Source organism: Meriones unguiculatus, chromosome 8 (assembly GCF_030254825.1).
Source record: "Meriones unguiculatus strain TT.TT164.6M chromosome 8, Bangor_MerUng_6.1, whole genome shotgun sequence".
NCBI lineage: Eukaryota > Metazoa > Chordata > Mammalia > Rodentia > Muridae > Meriones > Meriones unguiculatus.
The window spans coordinates 26,322,756-26,334,984 of NC_083356.1; the positions used below are offsets into that span (position 1 = coordinate 26,322,756).

At 48.1% G+C, this 12,229-nt stretch overlaps 1 long non-coding RNA gene across 1 annotated transcript; it reads left to right on the plus strand.

The window, feature by feature from the left end:
- The first annotated feature begins 3,391 nt into the window (after positions 1 to 3,391).
- On the plus strand, positions 3,392 to 11,933 carry LOC132655815 (uncharacterized). Its single transcript, XR_009593685.1, has 3 exons — positions 3,392 to 4,497; positions 4,988 to 5,068; positions 8,575 to 11,933. It is a non-coding gene; the product is annotated as an uncharacterized LOC132655815 (long non-coding RNA).
- Positions 11,934 to 12,229: the final 296 nt, after the last annotated feature.

A 12,229-nucleotide genomic window follows, 5' to 3' on the forward strand; every position in this document is an offset into this window, starting at 1 on the left:
TTATGTTAATGACTCTCCAATTTATCTCCCCCGTGCCTCGCCACAGAGCAGGTTTCACCAGGAAACAGATGGTGTGCTCGCACGGGATGCAGGCAAGGACTGTTTACAAGCATGCGGGCTCTTTTAGGAAAGCCAACAAAATTAGCACCGTAGGGAGCCAAGCACTCCCCAGAACTGGAGGTGCAAAGGAAGGAAGGGGAGCAGAATTCTCCTGAGCTATGGGATTGGGGTCAATGTGAAGGGTCTGGCCCAACATGGCAAGTGGGGGGGTAGGATACCAACACCCTAGTTCACTCTTCCCACCCCCAAGAGGCCCAGAAGTTAAGCTCACCAGAAACAGAGAAGGCTAAGCTCTAGCAAGACGTGGAGCCTGGATCTCAGATCAGACAAGGAAGAGATGAAGCACAGACCACCTGCCAGGACCATGGTCCTCCCACATCACCTTCTATTATCCGTGTGGTCTTAGCCTAAGTGATTTACTTAACTGCTCTTTGCCTCACTCTACTCCTAACCTGTGGGGTGTGAGTGTAAGGTCTTTGGGAGAATTACATGGGTGACATCTGTAACTCACCTTGAAAGGTATCTGGTGCCCAGTGATAATTTAATAAATGATCAGATGATGACTTGATCTCTCTGCTGATTGACTCTGGGGCATCCCAAACGTGGCTTGTCTAAAACTGATTGCAGTTATTTTACTCCAGTCCCCAGCAACATCCCATGTCTGGCATCTACTGGCTTGCCTGTACAGCACTGCTCCCTCTGTCACCCAGGCTCAGCCTCATCTCAGCCCCAGTGGGTCTATGGTCTGCTTTTTGTTTATGGCTCTCCAACTCATAGCTAAGGCTTTTGCAAGACAAGGGATCTCCTCTAAGCGTGGGGAACACCCTCACACTCTTTTCAGGCTTCAGCATTCTATGTGGGGTCACTCATCCAGGCCTGAACAAGTCTGACCTTGCTGTAAAATTGCTCTCATCAGTGGACATCAACTTTTTACAGTTGTCCCTGGGACCGGCGCACATCTTGATCTTAGTCCTGCCAAGCCACCAAACCTGATGTAGAGGAGGACTGTGCTGGGGAAGAAGTTCTGACATTGATGTCAACTCCACTTAGGACAACACAGACTTTTTTGTGTTGTTTTGTTTTGTTTTTATGTGTGTGAGTGTTTCACCTGCATGTACGACTCTGCACCCCACCCATGCAGTACCCACAGAGGCCAGAGAAGGGCATCAGATTCCCCACTTTCAGGAGTCACAGACAATGCTGAGTCACCATGTAGGGGCTGGGACTCAAACCTTGGTCATTGAGAAGAGCAGCCAGTGTTCTTAACCCCTGAGCCATCTCTCCAATGCCCCGAACACAGAGTTATTTAGAGAAGGGAAGTGCCTTTGTGACTAAAAGTGGAAGGCTTTATAATGGCTCACAGTTCAAGGATAGAGCCCTGGTTAGGGCTGGAGGGTTAGGATTAGGATTACAGTTAGGGTTAGGCTTAGGAAGCAGGACCCCGAGGTCGGTGGTCATAGTGCACCCACAATGGGAAGCAGAGGGAGATGTCGCTGTGCTCAGCGCTCTCCTTTACGTTCAACCCGAGACACCAGCTCCTGAAATGGCACCACTCCAATCACTAAAGGTGACTCTTCATGCCTCAGCCAACCTAACCCAGACAGTTCCTCACAGGATGCACCCAGAGGCTTTTCTCTGGAGTGATGCTGGCTCCTCTGAGCCAAGTGACAGGGAAACTAGACCATCACAAGGCCATTCCTACCTGACCCGGGGCAACTCCAGCACGTTGTGCGGAACACACCTGCGTCTGTTCCCTCTGCCGGCTGGGTAGACACAGCTCACTGTGCCACATTGAGGATGTGTCAGTTAATAAGTATCACATGCCAAGATACAGTAGACAAAAAAGGGAAGCCACCGATAGTTACTCTTTACTGTCCCCTGGTCCCTTCCTCATCCTGTCTCCACCCCGTTTACCCTGTGTTGCCTGAATCTTCTAATGATTGTCTTAATAGTTCAAGTGGCATTGCTATGCCACCATTATAATTTGTGCCTGCATCCGAGAGCACCTGACAGACATGGGCTACCTTACCTCCTCAGCCAACAGTTACCACTGGGTTCCCGAACTATCCCAACATTTTTTTTTTCAGGTTCTGAGGTCTCCATTGACTCCTGCTTCATCGAATGAGGACATTGGCACCCAGTTCTAGAACTGTCTACAGATAAATCCCTGCTAGAAATAACATTCACATCTGTCCTAAAACCCACACGGTGGGTGACATTTTCATCCTCAGGTGATGCTTCCAGGAGGCAGTAGTTTTTTTTGGGGGGGTGAGTAGGCCTGAAGGATGGAGCCTTATGGTGGGATCAGTGTCCTTCTAAGATGAGGCCAATGTGGCAGCCATTCTGTTGGTGTGAAGGCATCTGTCGTCGGGGAGGTCTGGTGGGAGGCAACCCTCACCAGACACAGGGCCTGCCTGGCTCTGGGACTCAGCTTCTGGAACCGGGAATGAGCACTCCAGTCTTTGATGGCTCCGGTCTCTGCTGTTCTGTTAGGGCAGCCAGGCTGTGGAGGCAGTCCCTCCCCCCAGTTAGCCCATCACTTTCAAGATGTAGGAGCCCGCCTGGCCTGGATGTCCGAGACAGGATCTTCCACAGCCAGTGTCTGCCCCCCTGCTACTCCGTTCCTTTGTCGCTTTGTGTCCCGCTGGGTGAGCACAAAGGTGAGTGACAGCATTTGGCTCTTCATTTCCAAGAACTGGTGGAAAATGAATATGAAGGCAGGCTGCAAAACTGACAAGGCAACTCTCCCTGGTAGGTTCCTCTGTAATTAAAAATCACCCAATTTGAATTTTGCCCATTGCAGCTGCCTCCTCCCTGAAACTTTTACAAAGCTCGGTGTGCTAATGAGGATGCTGGCTAATTACTTGCAAGATGATTAAGAAATCACACTGGGACAATTGATGGTTCTCTGCAGGGGGCCGTCAGGCACTGCTCAAGCCTCCAGTCCTGTGAGGATGCTTTCAGCAGCTTGGAGCTGAAGTTCTGCACAGGAAGCTCCAAGGTCAGGATGGCAGCGAGGGTAGCAAGCTCCTGTGGGTCTGTTTATCTCCCCACCCTATAGAAACTCCAGATCTCCTGGCTCATCCCCTGATCCCCCGACCTCCGCTTATCTCATTTCTAGCAAGTTCCCTGGCTGGCCTAAAACCCCACCAGTCAGCTCTATGTCTGGCAGGCTCCCAGATGGCTGACGGTGGGGTGCTGCTCTGCTCCTGGTTGACCTGTGCAGCAGAGAGCAGGTGAGGCAGGTTCAAATACAGGGACGGGGGCGGGATGAGGGGAAGCCCTGTGGGCAGGACAGGAATTATGTCTAGGGCCTGCCTGAGCAGCCCGGGGGGAGGGGGAGTGAGAGAAAGAGAAAGGAACTATGGGGGTTGTCTTTCCAGATCCTTTAGGTCAACAGTGGATGAGGGACTACTGCATTTGAGCTGCCTAAGGCAGAGTGGGGGAACAAAGGCGGGGGAGGACAGGCAGATGTAAACTAAAGATGGTGACTTTGCACATGGCCTTGAGAGTTTGATTGGGTTAGTCTTCGTCACAGAGAAGGAATTCAAGGCCCTTTCCTGTCACTTGCTGGGTTCCCTGGACGTCTGGCTGAGAGTGGTGCTTGTGCCCCTGGTTCATCCACCATCTGGTTCTTCTCTACCTTCTGGAAGGATCCTTCTTCCTCCGAGCCACTGGAGAACTTTGGCTTCTATGGACTTCTCCTTTGGGAGGATGTGCAAGGGCCTAACCCTGACCTTGCTCAGTCAACCATTACTGAATGGGTCAAAGGTCACTCTCTCCAGCTAAAACACCCAGTGAATGGATATGAAGCTGCAAGATGGTCACAGGAGAGTCCACAGAAGCCAGAAAGATGCTGAGCTCAGAGAAGGCGAGGGATATTTACAGGAAAAGTAAAACCATGCAGAGGTGCAGTGTACACACTCATGCACACACACACATACCACACATACACCACACACACACACACACACACACACACGCACACACGCACGCACGCACGCACGCACGCACGTACACGCACATCACATGCACACACAACCCCGTTTAATCATGATCTCCAGACAAGGCCTGGCATTAGATGATTTAAAAATAGGCTTGTTTGAAGCCATCACTGGGCTGGGCCTTTCTTTGATTTTGCTTCTAATTATGAAAGCTCTCAGGGGGAGGCCTCCAGCTGTCCAGCTTGCCCGCCCTCCCTGCTCTTTGGAAGGCTGTGGCTGTCACCAGCCTCCTACTTATGGCTGCCATTTCTGAGGCCCTGGCAACAGAGGTGGGGTGCCTCACCTCCTTGGTGAAGATCCCCTGCAGATAGGAGAAATGACGTCTCCCACGTGTCCTCCCATCTGAGACCCGAAGCAGAGGCCAAGTCAGCACCCAGGATCCAGGAAGAATACCCGCACAGTCCCCTTGATGTCCTTGGGTGCTCAGCAGCTGGTAAGGAAATGCCTGCTCTCCCCAGTCCTCCACCTGTATTAGTTACTTTTTTTTTTTTTAATTTTTGTGACTAAACACCTGACAAGTTTGTTTTGGCTCACGGTTTGAGAGGATACACTCAGAGAGGGTGGGGAGGGGAGGGATCCTGCCTATGGCTGTGGGAGGGGGATGCTGTTTGCTTACAGCTTGGTGGATTGGGGATGGAATGTTGCCCTCCGCAGCTTTCTCCTTTCCTCCCTTTGATTCAATCTGGGACCACAGCCTATGGGATAGTGTCAGCACATCCAAGGTGAGTGGTCCCTGCTCAGTTACCCCTCTCCAGAATATAGTCATAGACGCATCCAGAAATGCACCACACTACTGCCCCAAGCATTTCTCAATTCAATCAAGCTGAGAGTGGGAATTAACCACCATAACACCTTTTCAATTTGCAAAGCGTCTGACGCCTGTCACCAGCCTTGTTTCTTAACACTTTCATCCCGCTCCACAGACAGGACCCAGGAGGGACACTGAGAAATCACGAGTGACCCCAAGCCTCTAGCTCTAGCGTGGAGCTCCTCCCCACCCTCTGGTAAGCTACAAAAAAAGGACCCAATTCCCAAACCCCTGCCTAGAACCCCTGTGGCTCTGGAAAAGATATAGAAGCAACTAGGTAGTATTCCACAGTGTGGAAGGTAGTTTGGATTGTCTGTGGCTCTGGCTGCTGGAAGCTGAACTTCTGTGGGTGTTCTTGTGCACAGTGGACAGAGGCTCTCATTTTTCTGGAAGGGATGCCCAAGAGTGTGGTTGCTGCGCCATATGGTAAATATTTACCTGCCTGACCGTTTTCTGAACTGCCTTTACTATTTTACCTTCTCACCAGAAATCCATGGATGCTCCAGTTTCTCTGTTCCTCCACCTGCTTCTCACCTTCTTTATACACAACAGTTCTAGCTCTTCTGTCTGCCTCCTCGCTGTTTGTCCTGTAGAGATTTCTGCGTGGGCCTTCCTATCTCCAGGGGTCACCATCAGCGCATCCCCGAGTCTCTGTGTCCCTGTGCCCTCCTCAGTGAATGGCCCTCAGTCTTTCTGTGCCTATATGTCCTCCCCAGTAGAAGGCCTTCAGTCCTCTGCCCACTTTTTAAACTTGGGTTTTGTTTTCATACTAATTAAAATTTGAGAACTTTTCATATAATTTAGTTATGAGTCCTTTATTACATGTGTGGGTTTCAAATACATTTCTCAGCCCATGGGCTATATTTTTTTTTTTATCTTAACAGACACTTTTATGCAATAAACCCTTTTAATTTTGCTGAAATCCAACTTATCTTTTTTTTTTCTTTTATGGTTCTTGCTTTTGATGTCAGATCTAAGAACCATTCATCAAGATTTTCTCCTGTGTTATATTTTTAAAACTCTATAGTTACATTTAAATATGTGTTTCATTCTGAGTTAATTTTATATAAAGTTTAATCTTCAGACTGGGTTTCTTATTCTTTCTCTTCTCTTCAAACTGGGTTTCTTTTCTGTTCTCTTTTCCCTTCCTGCCCTCCTCCTTTTCTGTTTTAGCTTTTATAATTTACTTGCCTTTTCATGTGAACATTAAAATAATCTTAACCACATATAAGAAAACGTCACATTAGAATATCACCTGGAATCCATTTAAATGTGTGTATCAATTTGGAAAAATCAACGTCATCATCATTATGCTGAATCTTACAATTGATAAACACGGTACATGTCTTTCTATGGATTTAGAACTTGTTTGATTTCTTTCATTGAATATATATATATATATACATATATATATATATATATATATATATTCAGACTGTGAAATGGTATTTTTTTAATAGCTATACAGTTCATTTGGGTGATTGCTTAAAAACAGTCTCTGGGGTTTTGATTTCTCAATACTCTTTTCAAGTATTTAAAAGGACAATCCATCTTCGTGTGTTGGTCTTGTATCCTGAAACCTTGATCAACACACTTTCTGGATCTAGGAAATGTGCATATGTTTTAGTGGAATCCCAGATATTTTCAGTGTAGATTATGCCTCCAGTCAACACTTGGTTTCATGTCTTCCTTTATGACTCGTCTGTCCCTTATTTCCCTTTCTTGTCTTCTCCCACTCTCTAGGACCTCTAGCTGAACTGCTGCGGTAGGAGTGGGTGTCCTTGTCTGTCAGTATGGCTGTAGCAACCATGTCCGTTCTTTCAGTGATATTTACCATTCTGTCTGGTGTCAGTGTCAAGTACAAATTTTGTAGACGTTTTCACTAAATGGAAGCAGTTTCTCCCTGCTTTTGCTCTCCAAGTGTTTCTAACCACAAGTTTATGTTCGGGTTGTTAAAGTGATGCACTCGGGTTTTATTGTGAGGGAAGACATGGTGTAGGATAAGAAGGTAAAGGAGTGAGCCTGTTGGGCCCGGGAATGGAGAAGACACCTGTGTTTGGCTCAGGGAAGAAGGGGAAAATAGGGGGACTTTTAGTGGGGTAGCACATTGACATTGGCTCTGAGACTCTGCCAATACCTGGAAACGGATACAGCACAGGGCAGACAGGGACCAGGATGGAGCTGCAGGACCCAGTGCAGTGCAAGGATGGGAAAAGAGCACAAGGAGGATGGACAGGAAGGCTGGGACAGGATCCTGCCACCACTGGAAATCATCAGAGCTTCAGTCTGTCCAGTGGCAATTAGTTGAAGCTGGGAAGGGCAGAAGGGGAGAGATAAGAACATAGAAGTCATTGCCACTGACATCAGCAATGATGACCGTGAAGGCAGGAGACAGGAAGAAAGTAAAACCCGTTGGGATTATTGATGGTCTGGGCATGAGGGGGGCAGACAGGAAGTCAGCAGATATGAGCTCAAGTGACTGTCCCGGGAGTGCTCATTGCCCCATTCCCTCGGTATCAGAGACTTCCTGGGCACAGCATGGAGGTTGTTTCCCTCCACTGCCACCTCAGGCTGCTCTGCTCAGAGCTCCTTGGTGACCAACAGCATTGACGTTGGCATTTCGGCACTGTGGGTTTTGTGGCCAGCTGCCCGCTTTGCCCTCACTCCCGTTCTCTGAGGGGCTTCTATCATGTGGGGTTGTCTGGACCTTCCCATGCCCTCTTGCTCGTCTCACTCTGCCCTGCATGTCCTTCCCCCTTGCTCTTCAGAAAGATATGGCCTCAGCTTTTCAGGCCCAGAAAAACCCCTTTGGTCTTCCATTTGGAGGCTTCAGAATGGGCCGCTGTACTTCAGTTCCACATGGCAAACTCTCTTTTCCACACACCGCTGGCGCCTTCTCTTGGCTGTTGCTCGCTTTCAAGCCATGCGCATTACAGCTTCAGCTTCCTTGTGTGTCCTCTGCTCTGTGGCTTTTCCCAGGCAGGTGTGTTTTCATTAAATTGGACCCTTCAGACCCTGGAGAAAAGCTCCGTGGAGCCTAAGCTTAGCTGGTATGGGGTGTCCCTGTAGCTCAGGGAAAACTGAATAAGCTGAGGACTGTGATTAAGCCCATCAGAAGATGTAGAGCTGGTGACCCTCTTTGGCCTCTGGTAGTTGGGGGACTGAGGTGTACAGAGGTGACAGGCACTAGGGTTTCTAGAGTGGCTGGTGTTTGCAATAGCTGGCAGGCCAGAGGACCCCATAGTGTGCACACCTAGAAGGAAGATCTTAGCTCTGCTTCCTGCTTGGATCGAGGAGGCTGGAGGCAGTTGGGAACCCCTGGGTGAATGCTAGGAAGCACTCAGTGGGCTCTGGAACTTGGCAGTGAGGGTCTTTCTGCCACCTCTGCTGACATGTCCTTTCAGCAGAAGAATCTGGTGATAATGGCTTTCCAAGTCCCAGCCTTAGCTTCACAGAGCAGGGCATAGAAGGGCAGGTTAGGGGCTGACACGGGTGTGTCACACAGCTTCGTCCACAGGCAAAGGATGCGGCATCTTTCATAAGGAACCCACAGTAAATTAAAAACATATGCCTGCGCCTGACTGTCCAAATTAACACCGTGTCTGTTTTTTGCTTCAGAGTTCTGTAACATAAAGAAAGGAACCATCCCCCAAAAAGTTGAAGTTTGAAGTTGCTTTTTGTTTGTTTGTTTTGTTTTCCTAGGGCCCAGAAAAATTACCTTCTGACCTGTGGAGATTGGCTTTCTGGAGCTTACATTTTCATTCGTATGACGTGTTTCAGCAACCAGCATGTGTAACTGGCCTTGGAGATCTCAAGAATTCCCTTACAGTGGATTTATAAATCAACACCTGTGATGAAGTGACGGCTATCTGCCCTTGTGCTGTGTGCCTTCCACAGCCCACTGCCTTCACTCAGGCTGTTTTTGGAACTGGTCCACAGCATTCATTCCACCCTGATCCACCGGCATCTCAAGCCTGCCTCAGAATATGTGCAAACAAATAGAGCCCTGGCTTGTGGATTTCCAGTGTTCGCAGTTCTAAATGCTGAAGTGAGCAGCCTTCAGCGTGGATCTCCGTTCGTGTTAGACCCCTATCAGACCTTGTAGCCCTCTAGATCCTAGCTTTCTAAACTGTAGGCCATGACCTCGTGGGGTACATAACTTCATGGGATCATGAAGAATACCACAACAGCTCAGGAGTTCAGAGTTCTGAGCAACACCCAAAGATTAACTCAAAATCGGTGTGTATTGAGCCTGAGGTGCTTCTGAAAGGGCTGGCCTGTGTCTCAGGACCCCACTGCAGCTTTCGTTCTGGGAACAACTATGTGTGCTCTGTACCTTACATACATCATGCCGCATGTCACTCCGTACACCACAGAAACCAGCCTAAAACACCTCATCTCGGAGACTCCAAAGCCTCTGTTATGACTGCAGTGCTTTTACTGTACAAACTATTCTGCGCTCATGGAAATATAACAACTACGCAAAACAAAGATTTCTGGGTATTTTTGTACTGTCATTGCTCAGCGTGTAAGTATCAAATTAGTGTATCTTTGGATTGTGTTGGGTTAGAATGTCTGATTTTAAAATTTGCTGTTTGATCTGGAAACCTACTATTTTGTAAGCCAATTAAAAATGTGAGTATGAAAAAAGAGAGGGTTGGAAGGGACATATTCTGCACAGCTTGATGCCATTGTTCTTAGAAGCCAAGGCTGTTAAACAGAAATCTCCCTGCCAGGTGTGGCCTACTCCTTATAAAATGTCATTGGTCAGGCATTGGTCAGGCAGGCCACAGAAGCCCCCAGACAATACAGGCCCTCGCTCTTCCTCCTGGTTGTTCTCAAATGCTAAGCATTCTGTTGCTGAAGACACCACACACCTTGGTTGCGAGGTATAGAGAAACGAAGCTAGAACTGAGCAAGAAGCTTCCTTCCTGCTGGCTCGCTTTCCTTTTGCTGGAAGGCGCTGTGGAGCTCACCAGAGGAGAAAAGGCCTAAGTGTTCTTACCCAGCTGTGAACTCAATGAACTACAGTGCAAACTGTCAGGCAAGACATGCCTACAGCGGCAATAGTGGCACAAGTGTTATGGGGCAACTATCCTATGACGTAGCTGAGCACTTCTCAGTATGGTCCAGCTTCTAATAACACGGTCCCACACCCTATGGCAGTGAAGCATTCTGTGATATGGCTGAGCATATAACTGCATTCCAGACTAAGGCTGGGTGTCTTGTGGTATGGTCCAGAATTCCACAGTGGGTTTGACCATTTCTGAAAGATTCATGAAGTCGATGTGTTAGTCTTTGCAAGATGTTTCACCTGTTTCCATGGCATAGTCTTGAGGTTTGGACTGTCTCCTTGAGGAGGGCTATGTCTATGCGTGTGCATGTGTACAGAAACTTAAAAATGTATAAGCCACTAACTAGCAGCTCATTTAAAAATAAGCCTTTGGCTGCACTTGGATCATGGACCATAGTCTATTCTTCATCTTTCTCAAGGTCACAAAAAGTTTCTCTGATGCTCTTTCTTCAAGAGGCTTCAGACTCTCACACTTTGCTCCTAGAACAGTAGTCCACTCTGAGTTCGTTTCTGTGTGTCATGGAGACTGGGCATCAAGATGCAACTTTACATGCATTGTTTCAGCACTGCCTGTTGGAAAGCAGGTTCCTCCTTCATCAAAGAAGCACCTGCTGTGACATCTTAAAAGAAGTCCCTTTACCAGATTTGTGTGTCAGCTATGGACCCTCTTCAGCTCCATTGCTCAACGCTTTTAGAGCCTGTTTGGAGATTTTGAGCCGGTTTAGAAAAAAAAAAAAAACTCGACACAGTCACGGACCCCCAGCATCACCACCACGTCACCACCACCATCATAATTTGCAAATGTGTCTAGGGTTTGCTTTAATGGCTCTTTGACATTCTGGCATGTGTGGTTACTCTACACAGGTTTTCCATCGTAAGTGCCTCTCTAGACAGCTTCGTTCATAGCTCTCTGTGTGTACCTGAGAAGTTGGCAGGGCATCTTGACCCATAGTAGACATTACTGTCCACTGTCAAGCTGTCGGAATCTGGTTATAGGAATGCTTACACTTCTGGTGTATAGAGGTGAGAGGCCAGGGGAGGTGGACATCATGATGGATGAGTATGTTTCGGAAGAATCAGCCTCCATCATGGGCAATATTGAGGGCCCCATCTGAGCACCCATGGAGGTAAACTTTTACCCAACCTGGCAGAGGGTGATGGTCTGGATGTGGTTTGACCTCAAGAGGATCACGTGCTTGGTCCTCGACTAAGCTGTGGGGCCTAGTGGAAGGGGTTATGTCACGGTGTCTGCATCACTATCAGTGAGTCAGTGCCACCCTACAGTGGCGGTGGCAGTTCTCACAAGACTGGGTCACTATAAAACAAGCCCCCTACCCCCATGGACCCTTCTGGATGCATCTGATTCCCTACCTCTTCCTCACTATGCGGTGAGACATGAACCCTCACCAAAGGCCAATGCCATGTTGTTTGGACCTTTCAGCTCTCTGGATCATGAGCCAAACAACCTCTTCTTTATCAAGTGCTCAGGGTCCGACATTTTGCAACAGCCAACACAAAATGGATTAAGGCTCTTATATGTAAAAACACTTCTCTTTTAAACAGATATAATGTAAACTAAACGTACATGCTGCACCTTCTCTGCAGAGCTCTGGATGAAACCTCACGGAACTCAGAACTTTATAAGAGAGACTATTGTTCAGGTAGTTGAGTCACTGATAGGCGATGCTCTCGGGGTCTGGGCTGTGACAGTGTATCACACCATGTGGTTCCTGCTCCATGATGTCAAAGCCACCAGTCAGAATAGCCCGCAGCTTGGCGTTCATACTGGCCGGGTAGATACTTCCTGTGGTATTGAAGCAGTGGGCACTTCTGGCTGTGGGGTGGGTGCCTCTTGCATGGTGACTGCCTCTTGTGAGTCCTCACCAGCTGTTGGCATCCTGGCACACTTTGGGTTTGCTCCCGTGGTGGCGGGAAGCAGTGTGGGCTGCTAATCTCATGCTGTCCCGGTGGCTGCTGACTACACAGCTTTCTTTCCCTGCCATCAGATGGACACATGGGGACCTTCTTCAGTGGCTTGAAATCTATATCCTTTCTCCAGTTTTTGTTACATTATTTAGTTTTTCTCACTGATTGCTAGGGGACACCAGTGCATCTTGGTCTCTCGGTCTCTTGGCTGCACATTGCTCATCAACTGGGCTCATATTTCTTGAGACTTTTCTGGAGGGGGCAGTGGTGAAGGTTTTTATTTGTTGCTTTTGCTTTCTTTCTCATTAGACATCGTCCACTGTCTAATAAATCATTTTTTTTTTATTTTTAGGTCAT